The 16,946-nt window shown below is 44.6% G+C and overlaps 1 protein-coding gene across 21 annotated transcripts in view; it reads right to left on the bottom strand.

Moving 5' to 3' along the window:
* Nucleotides 1–13,954, bottom strand: part of DTNB (dystrobrevin beta) — a 200,185-nt gene extending 186,231 nt beyond the window's left edge. For 19 of the 21 annotated variants that reach the window (XR_013948170.1, XR_013948171.1, XR_013948172.1 and 16 more), the window contains exons 1-2: nucleotides 13,817–13,950; nucleotides 13,347–13,425 (exon numbers count right to left, since the gene is read on the bottom strand). The gene's annotated coding sequence lies outside the window, so the exon portion shown is untranslated. Of the gene's footprint in view, nucleotides 1–13,346; nucleotides 13,426–13,646; nucleotides 13,774–13,816 lie in introns of those variants that run through there. The other 2 variants (XR_013948169.1, XM_080584218.1) reach the window with 2 other exon arrangements.
* Nucleotides 13,955–16,946: the final 2,992 nt, after the last annotated feature.

Here is a 16,946-nt window from a genome sequence, read left to right as displayed (position 1 = left end):
GTTATATTTGGTAAGTGAGACCAGTAGAAAGAAATAGTCATCTCTCCGTAACTATAGAGAGAACTACTGTGGGCTTTTTAACACCTTGCATACAAATATGTAGCGATATTATGCAAAGTCCTAGAAAGTCCAGAGATTTTGTCTGCAAAATCCAAAGCAAGACAGACCTCTCCATGAGCGGCTGAGCCAACGACGTGCAGAGCCCTACAGATCTGCAGCTTAGGCTCTGGTGTTCAACAGGAGAAGGCACGCTGCATTCCTCTCCCTTTAACTTGTAAGGATTCATTTAACTTCCACACCTCCAGCCCAAAACACAGGCCTCGCTGTCTTTGGAAAACAGGTTAGAGATACGACATCAAAATAGTGCAACTTACACCACAAGGTAAGGAAGCATAGGACGATTTAGTACCTCCTACAGCTTACTTCATTGTATAGCCCTAAAAGACAAATACTGAACTTCAATCAACTGCGGCACAAAAATAAGTGACTAAATTCAGCATCGGTGAAAATTTTCACTTAAAATTACTACATTATATTACTCTTTTGTTACCAGATTCACCAACTAATTAAATGTTTTTAAAATGAATATATATATGTATGTATATGTATAAGTAAAAGAAAACACCAATCATCCTACAATCACACCAGAATCCAACTCTTAGGGAGACAGCCAGCTCATCCTCGTGCAGCATGGCAGGACAGATTTCATTAGGCTTAAATGTCAACCGAGGAACAGAAAGTCGCATCTTGGCACTTAATACACACTCTCTGATTAACAGCTTCCCTCAGTAGTCCTCCAATGTCTGTTAATTACTTTCCAGTAAAGATCTCAGCATATATTCGTCTTGGAAGCCACCAAAACCTTTACCCTTACCAGTTCATAAAATGAAAATAACTGCTTGGTTGTGTAATGTAATCTGCAATACACATTACTTTGTTATGCTTCCTACTTCAGAGAATCACAGACTCAGAACCTATGTGCTTCTGGCTTTTTGTTTGCTTTCAAGGAAAAAAAACAATGGCCTTTTTTCATACGCATAAGTTCCATTTTTCAAACTCCTTTTAATAAATTCATTTTATTAAGTTAAATGGGCGTCTGCAAAATCAGCATCTTATCTTCTCAACCAAAGCTCTCCACAACGCGTTACCTCAAGCTGTGCACCAAAGCACGAGTTCCAAAAGCCAAACTCCAGGAAATTGTGCCTATGGGATTCACTTTGCTCACCCAGATATTCCTGCTACCCTCACACACTGCCCCAAGCCTAAGAGCAGTTTTTCAGAACTAATATTCCCTTTACTTCCTCGTCCCATGAAATATGCATGTCGTCTTGAAGAATGCCACTGACTGCACCAGTAAGCAGCTTTCTCTCAAGTGCTAGCACCTCTCTAAATTCCACAACAGATGGACTCCGAGGGGAGGATTAATTACTTGGTCTTTTAAACTGTTTTTAGTAAGGACTATTTTATCAAGACATAAGGCACAATACCACTTGAATCTTCTGCAAGAGCAAAAAAACCATCACGATAATGTTACATCTGCCAGTCCTTGGGCTAAAAGTCTGTACATTGCATTAAGTGCTGCAATTAATTTTGGTGCTGTTTGGTAGCAAGTACATGTGAAGTCACGACATTACTGTTGTATCAACCTCTTTCCCTACAGACACTGCGTCGCTTTGCAGTTATAAGGATTTGACTTTTTTTTTTTATTTTTTTTAAGAGGTCATTCAAGCTGCATGGACCACAGCTACGGAACAGTGCCATACGTAATTCGCAGGCAGATTGGTGAGGCTGACCGGGACTTACGCTTTGAAGGAGCTAGCACTACCTTTCGTTCTCTCTGCAAAGCAGAAGAGTGACTCATCTGCCCAGTGATGCCCTTGAAATGGGATGTGAACAAGCAAACCGGCCTCCCCCCGCTCAGAATGTGCTGCAGATAAACGTTAGCACAGCCCGATTAACCACAACTCAGGAACTAATCATGTGCAGATTTTTCAGGTGTGGTCTAAACATTTGGTCAATGGAAGTTGACCACGTAATTCGCTAATAATTCTAAACATCTGGTCAGTGGAATGGTTCTCATTCTGCCACAGAACTTCAGCTTTTGACCTGAAGCTTTCCGTAACAGTAACCCTGATCAATTTGTTGGACGTCAGTAATAGAAAATCCAGATAAAACGATTAAAAGGGGTTTGGATGAAGAAACATACTTGGTCACGCTTAAAAGCATTAATCATTTTATTACAGCGTTCTAATGAGAAAATAACAGCTTCTAACAGGGCCAAAGCCAGCTTGCCAAAGCAGTGTCGTGTCTCCAAAAGGAGCCCAAAGCAGATGCCCAGGGAAGAACACGAGAAGAACCAGGGGTGCTTCCAACTCCAACTGTTCTGTGATGGAACTGGAAAAGCCTGGGACAGAAACCACAGACTGAACAAAAAGGAAAGACAAAAAGCTGGGGATCACAGCTTTGCACAGGACTAGCTGGAACGGCCAGGAGCAGCAAGGCGTTACACAGACAGTAGTGTTTGATGTGAACCAATGAAAGATGAGAGGTAAGGATCACAACTGCTACAGGCAGCAGAAAAAAAGCTTTTCCAAAATACAGTTAACTCAGAATTTAAGTTTTACTGTAACAATGGAATATAACAAAATGCATTTGACCTGTTGCTGTTCACACATCTGCTGGTGCTTCCTGAAGGTGCGAACTGCTACAAAAGTTGGAACTTCCAGATGAAAACCCGTGCAGGAATCAACACTGATTCAGAAAATTAAATCAGGAAGGGATTTTATATTAAAACTACCCTGCACATTAATCAGACCTTTATAAGAACAATGGTGAATACTATCATAGCCCATGTGTTAAAGGAGAAAGACATAGCTATCTGCATAATTTTACATGCCTCTATACTGGACAATAGAATAACAAACGAAATTCAATTACTAGCAGTCCTTCTAAACTCCCTAATAATCAGCCTGCACCCTTTACGATTTCCTTCAGCAGACACCTCGCTTCACCCTCTGGTCATTACCATTTGTGATGTTTAGGACAGTGACAGAACAGAGTTAACCTGGGAACGGTGAGACCCCAAGGACCGGTCTCTGACTCTTCAGCTGCATTTCTCTTCCGGGCAAGACCGTAACCTTGCTCTTACAGAAGGGAGAGGTTCTTCTTACCTGCACTCTATCCTGACGCATTCTTAGCGGTAAGACAATGCATCAGTCTGGTTTTGTTTTGCTCCCCCTTTCCTCACCCCAGTGTTTTCCAAATTAAACATCTGTATTCTGTGAGATGAAACCAACCTGCGGTTCTTTTCCTTTCCTGCTTGCTGCTAACGAGACGCAGAAGTCATGGTCATCGTAAATATCACAGCCACGACTGAATCAACAGAAAATGAGAGGCCTAAACTGCTTCAAGTGCTAAGTGAAACTGCCACCAATCTTTTCAACTTCAGGAAAAACCTAAAACATGATAAAGGTGTGAATTTCACACACAGACGTATTTCATGGTGAGCATCCATTTTTGCTATCCTCGCAAAATGCCCGTTTGTCCTTGAACTAAAAAGCAGTACGGGCAGATAACCAACTGCTTCTGGTCACGGTGATGTGACAGCGAGTCTCCACGGTCTGTCCTGGATAATTTCTGTAGGTATTTCTTCCTCAAAAAGAGCTGCTCTGTAACCTTTAGCAATCTGGAGAGGACACTTGCACTATGACAGCTCTTGCTTCACTTCAGGACTAAGAGGATGTTCAACCACTGCATTTCTTCCTTAGCGGCTGTTAAGACCAACTTCAGTTGACCCTGCATGCCCGAGCCAGTCCTTCTGGCTGGATGTGTCCCAAAGTTTCAAGGATTCTGATAAGCACGGAGAGCTGGAAGTAAACGCATGTTCCACAGGTTCTGGTCTTCACATCAGTCCTTGCTCTGATAGCACGGGCTAAATTTACACTCTCTGTCTACCAAAGGTGGAAGACTTGAAAGGCAGAACTTGGAAGAGAGCGCACAGATGCTCTGTTCAAGCCTGACTCAGAATTTTCTGCCTGCAGTAGTAGTACAGTGCTTGAATTTAAAGTGAGCGTGGTGCCGCTTCCACAGCACACAGCTCTGCTTTACGTCAAGAGGCAGAAACCTTGTTAAGGGAAGCAAACACGAAATCAGTAAGATGAACCCATTACTGGCAAAGAGCTTATCTTTTATCTGTCAGATAAGTTGGTAGAGGTGCTAATACTGACTGAGGTCTACAAATCTTAACAGGCATGTATGCTGGAGTTGAAATCTGAAAGGAAGGTGTTGAAGTTCCTGCTGAAGCCAGCACCTGACGCTGTGGATTCCATTTACTGATTTAACTTCAGAGATAGCGAGAGCAAACCGCAGCCTGCTCCGGTTTCAGCTCGTGCTGTCACCAGGCATGTGCTCAGCTGACTTCTCCAAGCACTCAGGTTAGAGGCAGAGGCTGTCAAAAATTACTGAGATGTAGTATTATAATTTTTTTTTTTACTACAACAGAAAGAGTTGTAGTAAATCCTATGGGAGGATTAGTTCAAGTTGCCTATTATTTACATTTATAATGTTGAGGATTAGCAGGAAGTATGTGCACTGAAGTACAATATTCACTAATGAAACCACTTACTAGATTTATACATGATTCTTATTGAATATTATAAAAAACATTCAATGTGATGTTATTTGTATACACTTGCTACAAAACCAAGCAAGAACAAAATAAGTACCTTACTAAAGTATCGTTTAGGAAGTTTTATGCAGACCTTCAAGAAGAGCTTGCTGTTTTCATTTATCCATTCATCTTTTCCCTCTTTCAATAACACTGATTGCTTCACGAATTACCTCTATGACAAAGTTAGTATGGAAGATAATTTATAAATTCCATACTGATAAAGGTGGGAACTGCTACTGTTACTGTCACTATCCGATCAGTCTTCAATAGAAACATAAACCCAAACATTTGTTACTTTTTTCCCCCTTTTCTTGTTTATATTCCATTCTTCTATTCCGCAGTTCTCCCTTTTCTTTACCTTTGAAAACTCTCTCTCACACCTACAATGCATGCATGCATTATATATTTCTACCTGGCTGGATAAAAACTAATGATATAAATAAAAAAGTAAAACTTAACGACTGTTTTTACCCTCTATTTGCTTTATCAGGTTCAGCCTCTGATGACACTAGTGTGCATTTCTGTGGTTCTGGATCACGCCCGCAGCTTCAGCACAAGAACAAATGCGAGCGAGCCCCGTCGGGAGGGCATTAGGCCAATACTACAGGACCTATTTTAAGAGGTTTCGCTCTTCTTGGAGCTCATCAGCTGTAGGTAACGGCCTAAACAACATTTTTTTCTTTTCAAATCAGTGGGAGGAAGACTACGCAGTTGATTCAGCTGAGGCAGCAGCCCTGGCTCTTGCGCTAGCTACAGCCACGCATTGCTCCCCCCAGCCCCTCACACATCCTCCACCCCGCCATGACTACGCACCGCAACACGGGCACCCCGGTTCCACATCCCCACCTTAGGTGTCTCCTTGCTGCTTCTTGATTACTCTCACTTACTGACTGAATCAATCAGTGTCTTAGCTGGAGAGGTCTGATGGTTATTTTCTTGTTGTTTGTTGTTGTTTTTTGTTTGTTTTTTGTTGGGGGGGGGAGGCTTCAAATACTTGAATTTTCTTTATATTGTATTTCCACCTGTAAGACAACCTAAGGAAAACTTTATGATTTGGTAACTGTTTTTTTCCAGGCATTGTTTATAATGAAATGCAGCCTCATCAGCTGAACAGAAGAACAGAGAAATAAAAGTTTATTTATGAAATATTAAATTTGAGTTTTTCAGATTCTTGCTGTTGCCTTTTACTAGCAGAAATAATATTTGATATCACTGCTAGGAAGACTGCAGTTGCTATGTGAGGATAAAATCATATTTATCCCTATTTATGTTCAGTAATAATTTTTAATTTAAAAAAATCAGAATACCGCACTGGACTGTATGTTGATCTAAACGTACCAGATACACACTAAAGGAAGTTTAATAATTTTCTGTCAATTTTCTAATTAGAATGAATCCACCTTCACAGGTGTTTTAAAGAAGAGTTTACATCCCCTGTCAGTTCCTTTAGTTTTGAAGATTTTAACAAACCTGTCACTGAGCCGAAGATATTGAATAAAAAACTAGGGCATATCTGTGCTTGCAGAAAGAAGTTATTGAAGTCCTAAAGCAGATGTGACAGCAATCATTTGTTTTGGGCTTCTCAATTTCTATGGCTTCAATCTTCATTTCATTTGAATAATTTTAAATAATTTGTTAAAGTCTAAAAATGAATTTATGTATAGTACTGAGAAGCCTGTATTTATTTACCCTAGGCTGACCTCAGTAAAACAATACTGAAGTATTTTTTCCTCTTTTTTTTTTCTAAGAATTTGAACCAGAAACCAAAGACTGATTTCATTCCTTCACCTCTCTGTCCATCTGAACACCTGCTGTTGACCTACTTTTTTCCCCTTTTCTTCATTTTTCATTCTCACTGGGTTCATAGTCTGACCTCACTTTAATCAGCAAACATGAATATATGTAATGATTAGAAGTATTCCTTCATTCCACTATGCCTGTTACAAGGAAAATGGAAGAGATGTAGAAGTTATTTCAAGGGTATATATTTAACGCATTTGGATCAAAACCCAGGGAGAAAAAAAAAAAGACAAATGGCTTATGCTAACAGACTAAAACCATCAGCTTTTAAAGTGTATTTTAAAGCTCTCTGATAATTATTCTGCTTTAACTAAGATTTCAAACACTGCTCCCATCACTGAATGGAGTTCATTAAAACCATAAATAATTGTGCACAAAAGTATTTTGTGCACAAAAAAAAGTAACTTTAAAATGTTACTTCAATTTCTGCAGCAACATGAGTATCAGAACATCTTTGAAAAACGGTACATAACTTCTAGTCCATAGTTTCCTAACAGAAAGCTCAAATGCTTGCCGAAGATCTTCACAAGTCAGAGCTGGCTTCAGCCTAGAAGGGTGTAAGTAAAAAACAAACGAACAAAAAAACCCACTGGACTGAGACCAAACTCATATTGCATTTCATTGCAAACAAACTTACAAATCAATGGGGTTGTTTTTGTTGGTTTTATTTATTTATTTTTAAACAAATGCAGTGGATCAAAACCCCATGCACATATCATACAGTGCATTTCCTTTAAATTAATGGGCAATCGAGTTTGGAAAAAAAAAAAGTGCTAAGAAATAAACACCTCCCTACTCCATGCCTTGCCACTTCTGTTTAAGCTGTTAAAATTTTTGAGGCATAAAATGCCATCTGCTTTGTTTGTACAGCACATAGCGTGCAGCAACACGCTCAGCTGCTCCTCAGTGCTTTAGTTCACGACCATAGCACCGGTCTAAGTCCCGGCCTGAGACCAGCAAGCTTATCTTCCCAATTAGGAAGAAACTCATAAACAGAGATTCTACTAGATACAAGTTAAAGATGGAACAAGAGAATGTGTAATCATGGGTTTCTTTCCAAAGTTTTCAACGCTATTTTAAAAAGCAGCTCTGGATTACCTCAAGACAAAATACAAAAAATTCCTATCTGGGTAGAGTCCCAGTCCACCTGAATCACCGTAGCATTTAAGTAGTAAAACACTTCAGTTCAAGTGTGTAACTTCTGTTCCAGGCACTGCACGAAATGAGCAATCCCTGCCCCAAAGACCTCACAGGGCCAGCGCAAGACCCTGATGAGACTGGCTGATGAGGCGAGCAGTAAGCATGGAACATTAGTTGTCTACATACTGCACAGTTTTTGAGTTAATGTTTTTGAAGCTGCAAAAGCAAAGCAAGCTTTAAGAGACTACCACGAGGCAGACTGTAGGCATGTATCCATATACATGCAGTTCCAGTAAAGAGGGCATCGTTAAGCCCGAGGAACAGGAAAACCACAAGCTGTTAAGGACAACACTGCATGTTTAAGCACGTATTGTACAGTCAAATCAGTTTTCCAGCAAGTTAAAGTGTACATGGATGTTGGGCTCAAGGTGCCTAAAAGACAAAAATGCTTTTCTTTAACCACCAGAGAGATCACACATTTTTCTTTATTGCCAGAAAGCCTGAGGAACAAAAATGATTTCTACAACCCGCCCTGTTATTTTGAGGATCAAGTTAAAAGTGACACCTATATAGACTTACCATGAGCCTGCAAACAACAATAAATTGAGCAGCTAAAATGGGGTCCTCAGAATAAAGCACTGCTAATGTTAGCTAAGATAAATGAAATATTACCCTGTGATTTTCAAGCAGTAAGAAGTTAGAAAGACCCTAATCAGTAGTTCAACTCTCCCTCTCAGGAAGGGAAGACGCCTTCTTTGTAGCGCTGGAGGGGACTTGTGCAGCCTGTGCTTCCTGGCTTTCCCAGCCTGACCCCTACAAACCCCTGCTAACCCACACAGCTTCCCAGGACTGATTACTAGAGCATGAGAGAACTCTGAAATTGCCTCTTTGTGAAAATGAAATATCTATTAGGAAATGTTTTCAGTTACATTTTGCCCTTTTCTCCCCACCTAGAGAAGTGGAATGAGCATGAGGAGTAACGACCGCAGCACCAGCCCAATAGCGCACACAGGTGGGCACCGACCGAAGGCAAACTCATCCTGTTCTCTAGCTGGCTGGGCGAGACCACGAACACTGCTCTCCTCCTGCTCACCACATCAGAAGGTAACACCACTTCCAGCACGTCACCACCTCCACTTTCCTATCGCCTGCTACCATCTTCACCAGTCAGTGCAGTAATTCGTGAGACTTTCCTGCCCCATGCTTCAGCTGCGGTCAGCTTAGATTAAAAGTTTCAGCCCATAAGGAGAAGGTTGCTGCTCCTTTGGTGCACCTGTAGAGACGGTAAGTTCCTGTCAAGGGCAGTGACAAACACCTGGAAACACAGACTATTTTTGGTACCACAACTGAATTATAGAAAAAAAAGCTTATCCAAGGTTTCATTGTTTACATAATGATCATTTTATCTCCTGCATTAATTTAACAGGCAAAAATATCCTCATTAACTTCATGAATCTACAAAGTTGTCCTTTTTATCTTTTAAACAGGTGTTACAGGTTATTAAAAAAGTATCAGAGATGAATGTAAATTTCTGGTATCACACTAACTATAAAAGAGTATCTGCCATTTGTCACGGTCAACAGGAAAGTGAACATATTTATAGTACCACGTGTAAAAAAACCTTACTTTTTTTCTGAAGTGTCAGAAGAGCATGGCACCTACTTTGGTCTAAAAATATTGGCTGTCCCCAAACTAGTTGTCAAAACCATCAGTGCCTCCCTACTGTCTCATTATCTCCTTTGATGTGATCATTCTACTGAAAAAAACAGTAATTAAAAGACAAGACTCTATAAGCACTGCAAAGCGTTATATAAACAAACACACTCAAGGAATACTGTTGTGCTTTCTACGTGGCATTCTGCCTGCCCCACAAATACCCATCTCCTGTAGGCAACCCTACCACAACCTGCACACCCAGGCAGCTCCGTTCAGCACTCCTCGTTAGGCCTCTCGACACTTGCAGGCTTGCTCAAATTCCACATTATTTTAAAAATAAATATTTTTTTTAGTTGCATACACTAGGTAACCTGGGCAAGAAACACTGTAATGTGCATACTGCACAGCACATCTGCTTCCAAATACTTTGCTGTCTGCTCTGCTACACACCTGCAGGTTCCCAACGTATTACAGCATGTTAACTGATGTTACTGCCCAGCCAAGTTTCAACATTTACTGCTGCCCGAGGTTTCTGCTCATAGTCTATTCAGGTGTTACAAAAAGTCGACCTACATGCATTAAGCCAGAATACACTGGAGTAGAACTGGAGGCTTCCCTTGCTTCCCTGCCTCCATCCAACTTGTCTTTGTATATACTCAAGAATTCCCTTCTAGAATTTACGGTCCTTAATATTCAGCACTGTGTGTTCTTCTATTTCTGTTCTGACGTACGTGTCTGTAACATGCAAAAGAACTGTTAGATCCTGTTTTAATCACCTATGATTCAACATCCCCAGTATCTGACCAACTTTGAACATAAATGAAGATTCTTCTTTAAGAAAGGAGTGAAATAAGCCAAGTAAAACTCTACGTAACCGACCTTTCTTGCCATTCACTTCTGCAAAACTAAGAGCTTTTATCCCTCAACTATGTCACTGTTTCTGTTTTGGAAAACGTAAGTTAGGGACTAAGCTTCCCCACTGTTTGCTTTATGACAAACCACCTTCATCCCTCCACCTCATAACTGAAATAAAAAGCAGCACTTGAAAGCAGCAAGACAGATAAAGACTAAAAAAATGTTGCATTTACAGTCAACGCTTACAGTAGAGCTATTATAACTTGAAGTGTTTCATAACTACAGTACACACTGCATATGTATATCTCAATTTCAAAAAGTTTGAGTATCTGCTATCATAATTCCACTCATTTTCAAACAGATAAAATTGGCCAAATAAAATTCCACAATGGATACCGTATTCTAAGGTCTCTTGCTATGCCTTCCATATTTAGGTTGCCTAAAATCTTCCTTGGTGTATTTTTATTATTTTTTTTATTTATTTATTTTTTTTATAAATTTGTATTACTTACGCACAGCTGAGAAGTTAAAATACTTTCATTCTTTCTGGTAAGCCTTGAAAGTCCACAGGACTGGAAAATATCCATGAAACTATATAAGTTTAGCCACAGTTTATCAGTAGAAACCTGTTTAAACACTAAATCAAACACACACTATACAATCATAGTTTCTTTTCCTTAGCACTCAGGGGAAGAAAAATGAAGTATTAACTTAACACAAATGTTACAAACTTAAATCCTTATCACCAAATAGCATAATCCTGAAACCACAGAGCTGATAAAAAAAAATTAACAATAATAGCAAGAGAACCAGGCTGTGCTCTGAGTGGAATTCTGAGAACCAGCCCTCCATGCCCACAGAGAAGTAGCCTTCGTTTCTAATCAGTGATCACGACGGTGTCAATGGCACAGACACGGCAGTCTGTAGCAGGAGAACTATAGAATCACAGAACCATTCAGGATGGAAAAGATCATTTAGTCCAACCTGTAACCTAGTACTCGAGTCCACTCTACTTCGTTCTACATCTACACGTTTCTTGAAGAGCTCCAGGGACGGTGACTCAACCACTTCCCTGGGCGACTTGTCCCAGTGCTGCACAACCTCTGCAGCAAAGAAACTTCTCCTAATATCCAACCTAAAATAGTTACCTTTCCTTTTAAAAGTTATAGGGAATTATGTGCAAGGAGCTTTATTAGAAAAGCATCATTTAGGTCCCCAAAAGCTTGTAAGTGACCAGCCGCATGAAGCCAGACTCTCTGAGGTACGCAGACTGAGAACGTACTGTGCCCATACGTACCATGAACCCTGCGTAATGATGCCAACTGATCCTCAAGCCACTGGTTTACACTTCAAGACTCGATATTCTCTCCCTTTTCAAAAGCTGTCAGTATACTTCCACAACATGCAGCAGATAACACAAGATCACATAGTTAGCAGGAATTTTAAGTTAGTACTCTTAATGCCACCCTGAGGTACTGAGTGTGTAATATAATTGAAAAGCATAATTTTTAAATGTTTATCAACTCTATAATACTGCAAAAGCCCTTCTTTTTGCATCACGGCTTCTTCATAAGTTTTCTATACCATTCATCACTTAACTTTAATTGATATCATTATTGAAATGTCTACACTCTGTGAAAAGCGAGAAGCCTGAACGTATTGGCTGCAACGCAGACAACATACAAAGGAGTTCACCATTCTGAACAACCTACAGCCTACGACAGAAGGCAGTCTGCTGCAAACAAACCGTTTGAGACGATGCTGACCTGCCCACAGCAGCCCAAATGCTATTGTGGCTTCTGTACTCCCAGCAAAGAACTTCAATGGACATTGGTAAATGGGGGGTCATCCAGCTCTTACACAGAGACCTGCTGGGTACATCCTCCGAACTGTGAGATCACAGAACAAGCACACAACAAAACCTGGCAAAAAAAATCCCAAACACCTGAAAAGGAAGCCCCCTTCCTGGTAATGGACAGCTCAGCTGCAGACTGGGAACATATCATCAAGCAGCTACAGAACGAAGACAGGAGTCCCGTGTATGACAAGAAGCAGAAACCCAAGGAAGATTTAAACAGGACAACAGCCAAGGCAACAACCTGGGGAAGCTGGCTCTGCAGCAGCACCCTGGAAAGGTGGAAGTACGGCAAGACTTCAAGGGTCAAAGAAACAATTTTGCTGGAAGCATGACATGAACCGAGTAGTCTGGAAAATAACTTTGGGAAGACTGCAGCACAGACCATAGAGAGCCGCTGCAAAATACACGTTCTGATGAGAGGCCACTGCTTGAACGGCGCTACCCTGCCTATAGTGATTAGTTCTCCTCTTTCCAGCTTCCCTAAAAAGTCTTGTCAGTAACATTTTGCCCTTTTATCCAAATTCTCTGCTCATCTAAAATATTCTTTAGAAAAGAGGAAACGGAAAACAATGGCCTTAAACTGCTGCTTTTACGTTACCTCCATTTCTTCAAGTGGACTTTATAGCATCATCTAGCAGTACAGGACCATATACACTTCCCAAGGAAAGAAAGAAAAGAGTAAAATAAAACACAATTATTCAGGCCAATTTCTCAAATTTTACAACCTGCATTGAGGATTTTATCTTTCTGAAACAGGCACATAGAATGTTTTGCCTGAGCAGCCACAACAGACAGAGCATCAGAATGTGGAAGCTCACACACTACAGAGTCAATTTCAGGAACCCGAGTAAGAAAAGAAAACTGAAAGTTCAAAACACTTTTAAAGGGCAGTAATGCACAGCTATTGAGCAAACTCTAACTTTAACGACTCAGATGCTATCAGACGTACCTTCTCCAGCAGCACAGACACAACTCACAAAGTACACTTGTGCCACCCAGACCGTTCTGGGCAGCTCACCAGTCCCCTCTGAAAGGCGAAGGCACTGCTACACCGGTGCTCTCCATACTATGAAGGTTCTCCTAGGTCTTCACAAAACATTTATCAGCTTTCACCTTCCCCAGCTAAGAGATCTGTTGCACAAGCAATGTAATTGACTTTTTTTTTTTCAGCTACAGAACAGCATCTCACATAGGAATACTTGTACATGTCAATACCTCTAGTAGAGCACAGAAATCACACCAGAAGCCTGCTGTAAGTGAAAAACTGTGACAGAACTTTTGAGTGTGGATGAGCAGGTAACTGCAACCAGCTACCTAACATAAGGCTCTATGTTCAATGCCATAGGTCAGTCACAGCACGTCACATACCTGAATTACGTAGAGAAGTCTCTCGGGGCAACTCTCACTTTCCTAGCCTCAGCTCCTTCTTTGAACATTTACAGACAACCTAAAAAAAGGAGGAAAAAAAAAAAAGAAGGTTCTGTGAAAAAGTAAGGCTGCTTTTCCACTCCTTTCAGGTTAAAACTCGACTTCTTTATAAATCCAAGAACCACGGACCCAACTGTTGACGTCCGGACCCCCTTAAGGGAGCGGCTACTGGCCTTTGTAACCGCAACACACGCACGGCCGCCCTCAGGAAGCACCACACGCAGCCCCGCAGCGACAAACCTGACCAAGGGAAGCCGACCTCCCCGCCCGCCGCCGTTACCCCCCAGCACCGCCGGGCCTGAGGCGAGGGCTCCGGGCGGCTGCGGGGGGCTGCGGCCGGCACCGGGCGGGCCCGGGCAGGGCTCGGACCGCACTCCCCGCCCCCCCCCCGCCCCGGGCCCCTCACGCACCTCCCGGGGCCGCCCGCCCGCCCGCCTCAGCCTCCCCGCTCCAGCGCTCCCCGGCCGCCGCGCGGCGCCCAGCCAATCGCGGCACGCCTCCACAGGGCCGCGCGCGCCGCCGCCAATCACAGCCCGCGACCGCCCCCCCTCCCGCCAATCGGCGAGCCGGCCCGCAAGCCCCGCCCCGCCTTCTTCGCGAAACGCCGGCCGGGAGCCAATCAGGAGGCAGGACGCTGCGCCGGCGGCGGACGTGCGTGCGCTCGCCCCGCGCTTTCCCCACCTGCCCCTCAGCCAATCAGCCGCCGAGGCTGCGCGCGCCCGCCGCGGGCTCGCGGAGCGGCTGCTTTGAGCGGCCCCTCGGGGCGCAGCGGCCCCGCGCATGCGCACGGGGGGGGGGCGGGCGGTGGCAGGGCGGGGGTGGCCCCGGCCGCTCTTGTGACAGAACCACGGAGCGCCAGGGCTGGTGGGGGGCTCTGGGGGTCCCTGGTCCCACCCCTGCCCAGCAGGGTCCCTCCGAGCACCCCGGGGGTTTGGGTCTCCCCAGAGGACAGCGCCCAGCCCCCGGGCAGCCTGTCCCGGTGCTGCCCCCTCACAGCCCTCAGGAACGTCCCGGGCTCCGTCTGGTGCCCGCTGCCTCTCGTCCTGCCGCTGGGCAGCGCCGGGCAGAGCCTGGTGCCGTGCTCCCGGCAGCCTCCCCTCGCGGGGCTGTGCCCACCTGAGGCTGACCGGGCCCGGCTCTCTCAGCCCGGCCTCGTGCTGCGGCTGCTCCGGGCCCCTCAGCACCTCCGCAGCCCTCCTGGGTGTGCTCCAGCAGCTCCGTGTCCCTCTGGGGCTGGGGAGCCCACAGCCGGGCACAGTACTCCAGTACAGCCCAGTTTAGCCCAGTGCTGCCCATTTGAGCCCAGTGGAGCCCAGTTAAGCACGTTAGCCCAGTACAGCCCACTGCAGCCCAATTCAGGCCTGTGCAGCCCAGGCCAGTATAAAAGGTCCAATTCAGCCCAGTACAGCCCATTTTAGACCAGTGGAGACCAGTTTAGCCCAGTGCAGCCCAGTTTAACCCAGTTTAGCCTAGTTTAGCCTAGTGGAACCCAGTTTAGCCCAGTGCAGCCCAGCACAGCGCCAATTAGCCCAGTTTAGCCCAGTGCTGCCCATTTGAGCCAGCAGAGCCCATTTTAGCACATTTTAGCCCACTAAAGCCCACTGCAGCCCAACTTAGGCCTGTGCAGCCCAGTGCAGTATAACAGGTCCAGTTTAGCTGAGTGCAGCCCAATTTAGCCCCATGCAGCTCAGTTTAGCCCAGTGAAGTGTATTTTCACAGACTCACAGAGTCATCTATGTTGGAAGAGACCTCCAGGATCACCTAGTCCAACCTCTGACCTAACGCTACCAAGTCCTCCACTGAACCATTTCACTAAGCTCTATTGCCAGGGTTGGCAGGGAGCTCTGGAGAATCCTGGTCCAACCCCAGCCCAGCAGGGTCACCCCGAGATCCCAGGGGTTTGGGTATTTCCAGAGAAGGAGACTGCACAGCCCCTGGGCAGCCTGTCCCAGCTCTGTCACCTCACAGCACACAGCTGCCCCCTCACATTCAAGGCAGCGCACGCAGCCTCCCTCCCGCTGCTCAGCCTCCCGGCGTGGAAATGCCACGGCACCTTCTGCAAAATGTTTTCTGTGCCTGTGGGAAAGGAAGAGGATTCTTGGTGCGCGGAGAGGAGGGACTGTTAACATTGCACGCGTGGGAGGGAAATACTCTGTCACAACGGGAGAGAAAGATGAGAGAAAACAGCACTGCATAGACATTCTAGCTGGTACTGTGTTAATGTTTATTGTGAGCTATATACGTGCGTGATAGTACATGTTTTTGTGTGTGTGTTTTTTTTTTCCCGAATCCTGGAGTTAGGCCTGCTGGCAGCAGTGGAACTAAGATCAGGCAGAGGAGATATAAAGGGTTGTTTCTGCTGGCTGCATCTACGCTGGTAAATTAGGTGGCAGTAGGATATAGGCAGTGGCACTGGAATTTGATTGTACTGTTAACTGTTGAAACAGTTAAGGGACCGATATATTTTGGTGTATATCTAAGCTCCAGACCAATCAGTACTGTCCCAAACAACTTCCAGGCAATTCTGGCAATCCTGCATGCGGTAGGGGCCGTTCCAGGTAGGCATTTGGGACAGAATCACCTTTGTGCAGCCTGCAGGCTTCCAATAGCATGGCCACAGCCCATTCTGTGCCACGTGCTCTCGTACCAGGGAACAACCTTTGGGTACTGGTCTAGAAGCAGCTGCTGAATTCATTTGATACAGAAAGGCTTACCTGAGGCCTTTTGCAGGGTGTGCAGTGCAGCGATCGTAATCTTTCCTTGCATGGCAGGTGTTCCAGTGCCTTCATTTATTTTTGTGGCTTTTCACTGGACTGACTCCAGTAAGTCTCTCTTGTACTGGGGAACCCAGAGCTGAACACAGTATGCCAGCAGTGATCTCACTGGTGCTGACAAGAGGGGAAGGATTGCCTCCCCGAGGCTGCTGGTGACACTGCTTAATGAATCCCAGGATGCTGCTGACCTTTGCCTCGAGAGCACATTGCTGGCCACCGGTCCTTTGCCAGATTGTTTTCCAGCCAGTTGTCCACCAGCCTGTACTGGTACGTGGAGTTGTTCCTCCACAGTGCAGGACTTGGCATTTCCCTTTAGCTTGATGAGGTTCTGCCCTGCCCATCTCCAGCCTTTTGAGGCCCCTCTAAACAGCATCACAATCATCTGAGGCTCAACCGCTCCTTCCAGCTTTGTATCCACTGCAAACTTGCTGAGGGAGTACACCGTCCTGTCATCTAGATCATTAATGAAGGTGTTAAACATCTGGACCCTGTCTGAGCCCCAGGGAACACCCCTAGGGACTGGTCTCCAGCAGGGCTTGGGGCACTCATCGTGACCCGTTGAGCCAGCACTCAGTCCACCTCACTGTCTGTGTACACAGTTTGTACTTGGAGTATGTTATGGGAGACACTTTGAAGAGCTGTGCTAAAGTCAAAGCAAACATCCGCTGGTCTTTCCTTATCTCAGATGGCTATCAGCTCGGTCGTTTTACCGTAGAAGGCTGTAAGGTTGGTCATGCTTGATTTTGTCTTCACTGACTGCTCCTAA

Source organism: Anser brachyrhynchus (assembly GCF_964034855.1).
Source record: "Anser brachyrhynchus genome assembly, chromosome: 3".
NCBI classification, from domain to species: Eukaryota; Metazoa; Chordata; class Aves; order Anseriformes; family Anatidae; genus Anser; species Anser brachyrhynchus.
Note: the sequence above shows the minus strand (reverse complement) of the source record. Positions and strands in the feature narration are given on the sequence as shown.